The following is a 6000-nucleotide window of genomic DNA, read 5'->3' on the forward strand; positions in this document are numbered from 1 at the left end:
ATATTATTCATTTTGACTACTGAGTTAAATTTTCCCAAGTCCCAACATCATACCACAGGAAAATAGTATACAAACTTTTCTAAGGTGTAAAACCCTCTTAATAATTAGTAATAATAATAATAATAATAATAATAATAAACCTTCCAAGGGAACATGATGAGTAAGAGTCTTGTCTGATTGAAATCAAGCTCTGGTCCCAGAGCTCCACATTCAGCTTGCTGTTGTCCCCTTCAAGCTGTAGCCCACCGACCTAAAACCAGACTTTTACCTCCATTTTTCCCTCTCATAGATTGAGTTATTTCCTATGAGTTTCATTGGTTTGATAAAGTAAAAATCCACCAAATCCTCCTAGAATCCTAGGGAAGAAATAATTTAATCTGGAGCCCCTGCTACCTGAGATATTAAAAGAATATATTAATTATAATTTGGCAACCAGATTGGGATACTACTTAAAAGGAAAAGTGCTGAACAGCAGGCAGCAAAAATCTAATTTCAAGTATCTCAGTAACTCTGTACTGAAATTTGAATGAACTCACTGTAAAAGGACTTCTACAGAAAATGAAAGAGGTAGTAAAAAAAAAAAAAGAAGACCTATAACTCAGTGCCAGACACACTTAATCCTCATTGCAAGAGCAGTTATTAACTCCTTAATTAGGAAGAGAAAACTGATACACAGAGAAATTAAACCACTTGTCCAAGTTCCCACAACTGGTAGGTAGCAGAGCTGGAATTTGAATAGAGGAATATCTGATGCCCAATGTCTATGCCTTTCTCCATCACCACACTGGCAGACAGGATGCCTACTAGAATCCTATCATGAAATCTGTTTTGAATTTAATAGCTTACAGAATTCAATATGGTCTATCTACAAGGAAGAAAAAATATCAAATTATTAACCAAAACTTCTCTCCAGTCATCCTGCCTCCTGGAATTCATATGTTTAAAATATTTCATTCAATATTAAAGTAAATAAATGAGACAGAATATTAGAGTGGGGATCCAAATCTGCATATTTGGTGAAATTATCACATCTCTATTATCCATCCCTATTATAACAATGAGGGGTGCTTAGGTGGCTCAGTTGTTTAAGCATCTGACCTTGGCTTAGGTCATGCTCACACGGTTCATGAGTTTGAGCCCCATGTCAGGGTCTGTGCTAAGAACTCAGCTCTGATCCTGTGTCTCCCTCTCTCACTGTCAGTCCCCTGCTTGTGCACACACGTTCTCTCTCTCTCTCAAAATACATACATACATAAATAAATAAATAAATAAATAAACAAACAAACATTTAAAAAAATTTAAATTTCACCAATAAAATGAGAATAGTGAAGGTATTATTATAGTATGTCATAAAACATTTTAGTTCTGGGACCAACGTGGTGGAGAAGTAGGGGGAATCCATACTTCCCATGTTTCTCAAACAAAAAAGTGTAGAAACCAAAGGACTTTGAACACCAGAGCCTGAGAGGAAAAGAGACTGAATCTACTAGGAAGAAAATGGGAAAGCTGGAAGAAAGATAGAGCTACTCCAAGGAACAAATCAAAGCACATCTGGTGGAGGGTCCAAAATATTACTATGAGTAGGGTAATAAAATAACCAAAGTCACAACAACAGAGAGCAAGTAACAATCACTGAAAAAACACCTCCTGAAGGGCCAGGCCCTGGACAGTATTTGACCCTCCTTTAATATAGCAGTGCTCACAGGTGAAGAGCATGCCACAAGCTTTTAAAACACATAAGGGACAGAAAACTAACCAAAATGATGGAACAGAAGAATTCTCCTCAAAAGAAATTCCAGGAAGTAGCAACAGCTAACGAATTGATCAAAACCAATTTAAGCAATATAACAGAACAAGAATTTAGAATAATAGTCATAAAATTAATCACTGGGCTTGAAAAATGCATAGAGGACAGCAGAGAATCTACTGCTACAGAGATCAAGGGACTAAAAAATAGTCATGATGAATTTAAAAATGCTATAAATGAGGTGCAAAATAAAAAGGAGGTGGCTACAGCACAGATTGAAGAGGCAGGAGAGAGAAGAGGTAAATTAGAAGAGAAAATTATAGAAAAAGAGGAAGCTGAGAAAAAGAGAGATAAAAAAATCCAGGAGTACAAGGGGAGAATTAGAGAACTAAGTGATGCAATCAAATGGAATAATATCCGTATCATAGGAATTCCAGAAGAAGAAGGAGAGAGAGAAAGGGGATGAAGGCGTACTTGAACAAATCAGAGCTGAGAACTTCCCTGATGTGGGGAGGGAAACAGACATTTAAATCCAAGAGGCACAGAGAACTCCAGACGTAACTTGAATCGATCTTCTGCAAGACATATCATAGTGAAACTGGAAAAATACAAGGATAAAGAGAAAATTCTGAAAGCAGCTAGGGATAAATGGGCCTTAACATACAAAGGTAGACAGATAAGGGTAGTAGGAGACCTATCTATTGAAACTTGGCAGGCCAGAAAGGAATGGCAGGAAATCTTCAATGTGATGAACAGGAAAAATATACAGCCAAGAATCCTTTATCCAGCAAGTCTGTCATTCAGAATAGGAGAGAGAAAGGTTTTCCCAAACAAAAACTGAAGGAATTCATCACCACTAAACCAGCCCTACAAGAGATCCTAAGGGGGACTCTGTGAGTGAAATATTGCAAGGACCACAAAGTACCAGAGACATCACTACAAGCATGAAACCTACAGACACAACAATGACTCTAAACCCATATCTTTCTATAATAACACTGAATGTAAATGGATTAAATGCTCCAACCAAAAGACATAGGGTATCAGAATGGATAAAAAACAAGACCCATCTATTTGCTGTCTACAAGAGACTCATTTTAGATCTGAGGACACCTGCAGATTGAAAGTGAGGGGATGGAGAACTATCTATCATGCTACTGGAAGTCAAAAGAAAGCTGGAGTAGCCACACTTATATCAGACAAACTAGACTTTAAATTCAAGACTGTAACAAGATATGAAGAAGGACATTACATAATAATTACAGGGTCTATCTATCAGGAAGAGCTAACAATTATAAATATCTATGCAACAAATTCAGAAGCACCCAAATATATAAAACAATTAATCATAAACATAAGCAACCTTATTGATAAGAATCTGGTAATTGCAGGGGACTTTAATACTCCACTTACAACAAGGGAAAGAACATCTAGACAGAGAATAAATAAATAAACAAGGGCCCTGAATGATATATTGGATCAGATGAACTTGACAGATATATTTAGAACTCTGCATCCCAAAGCGACAGAATATACTTTCTTCTCGAGTGCACATGGAACATTCTCCAAGATAGATTACATACTGAGTCACAAAACAGCCCTTAATAAGTATAAAAGAATTGAGATCATACCATGCACACTTTCAGACCACAATGCTATGAAACTTCAAATCAACCACAGGAAAAAGTCTGGAAAACCTCCAAAAGCATGGAGGTCAAAGAACATCCTACTGAGGAATGAATGGGCCAACCAGGAAGTTAGAGAAGAAATTTAAAAATATATGGAAACAAATGAAAATGAAAATACAACAATCCAAACACTCTGGGATGCACTCTGGGATGCACTTCCAAAACTCAAGCAGGAAGAAATAGAAAATTTGAACAGACCCATAACTAGTGAAGAAATTAAATCAGTTATCAAAAATCTCCCAACAAATAAGAGTACAGGACCAGATGGGTTCCCTGGGGAGTTCTACCAGACGTTTAAAGCAGAGATAATACCTATCCTTCTCAAGCTGTTCCAAAAAATAGAAAGGGAAGGAAAACTTCCAGTATCATTCTATGAAGCCAGCATTACTTTGATTCCCAAACCAGAGACCCAGAAAAAAAAGAGAATTACAGGCCAATATCCCTGATGAATATGGATGCAAAACTTCTCAACAAGATACTCTCAAATCGAATTCAACATCATATAAAAAGAATTATTCACCATGATCAAGTGGGATTCATTCCTGGGCTACAGAACTGGTTCAGTATTCACAAATCAATCAATGTGATACATCACATTAATATAAGAAAAGATAAGAACCATATGATCCTGTCAATCGATGCAGAAAAAGCATTTGACAAACTTCAGCATCCTTTCTTAATAAAAACCCTCAAGAAAGTCGGGATATAAGGAACATACTTAAAGATCATAAAAGCCATTTATTAAAAGCCCATAGCTAACATCATCCTCAATGGGAAAACTGAGAGCTTTCCCCCTGAGATCAGGAATGTGACAGGGATGTCCACTTTCACTGCTGTTGTTTAACATAGTGTTGGAAGTTCTAGCATCAGCAATCATACAACAAAAGGAAATCAAAGGCATCAAAATTGGCAAAGATGAAGTCAAACTTTTTCTTTTTGCAGATGACATGATACTATACATAGAAAACCCGATAGACTCCACCAAAAGTCTGCTAGAACTGATACATGAATTCAGAAAAGTCTCAGGATACAAAATTAATGTATAGAAATCGGTTGCATTCTTATACACTAATAATGAGACAACAGAAAGACAAATAAAGAAACTGATCCCATTCACAACTGCACCAAGAATCATAAAATACCTAGGAATAAACCTAACCAAAGATGTAAAAGATCTATATGCTGAAAACTATAGAAAACTTATGAAGAAAATTGAAGAAGATACAAAGAAATGGAAAAACATTCCATGCTCATGGATTGGAAGAATAAATATTGTTAAAATGTCAATACTACCCAAAGCAATCTACACACTCAATGCAATCCCAATCAAAATTGCACCAGCATTCTTCTGAAAACTAGAACAAGCAATCCTAAAATTTGTATGGAACCACAAAAGACCTTGAATAGCCAAAGTAATATTGAAGAAGAAAACCAATGTGGGAGGCATCACAATCCCAGACTTTAGCCTCTACTGCAAAGCTGTAATCAGCATGGTATTGGCACAGAAACAGACACATAGATCAATGGAATAGAGACTCCAGAACTGGACCCACAAATGTATGGCCAACTAATCTTTGACAAAGCAGGAAAGAATATCCAATGGGAAAAAGTCTCTTTAACAAATGGTGCTGGGAGAACTGGACAGCAACATCAAAAGAATGAAACTAGACCACTTTCTTACACCATTCACAAAGATAAACTCAAAATGGATGAAGGACCTGAATGTGAGACAGGAAACCATCAAAACCCTAGAGGAGAAAGCAGGAAAAAACCTCTTTGACCTCAGCCGCAGCAATTTCTTACTTGACACATCTCCAAAGGCAAGGGAATTAAACGCAAATATGAAGTATTGGGACCTCATGAAGATAAGAAGCTTCTGCACAGCAAAGGAAACCATCAACAAAACTAAAAGGCAACTGACAGAATGGGAAAAGATATTTGCAAATGACATATTGGATAAAGGGCTAGTATCCAAAATCTATAAAGAACTCACCAAACTCCACACCCAAAAAACAAATAATCCAGTGAAGAAATGGGCAGAAAACATGAATAGACACTTTTCTAAAGAAGACATCCAGATGGCCAACAGGCACATGAAAAGATGCGCAACCTCGCTCCTCATCAGGGAAATACAAATCAAAACCACACTGAGATACCACCTCACACTGGTCAGAGTGGCCAAAATGAACAAATCAGGAGACTATAGATGCTGGAGAGGATGTGGAGAAACGGGAACGTTCTTGCACTGTTGGTGGGAATGCAAATTGGTGCAGCCACTCTGGAAAACAGTGTGGAAGTTCCTCAAAAAATTAAAAATAGATCTACCCTATGACCCAGCAATAGCACTGCTAGGAATTTACCCAAGGGATATAGGAGTGCTGATGCATAGGGGCACTTGTACCCCAATGTTTATAGCAGCACTTTCAACAATAGCCAAATTATGGAAAGAACCTAAATGTCCATCAACTGACAAATGGATAAAGAAGATGTGGTTTATATATACAATGGAATACTACTTGGCAATGAGAAAGAATGAAATCTGGCCATTTGTAGCAATGTGGATGG

This window comes from Neofelis nebulosa, chromosome 6, assembly GCF_028018385.1.
Source record: "Neofelis nebulosa isolate mNeoNeb1 chromosome 6, mNeoNeb1.pri, whole genome shotgun sequence".
In the NCBI taxonomy this organism is placed as follows: Eukaryota; Metazoa; Chordata; class Mammalia; order Carnivora; family Felidae; genus Neofelis; species Neofelis nebulosa.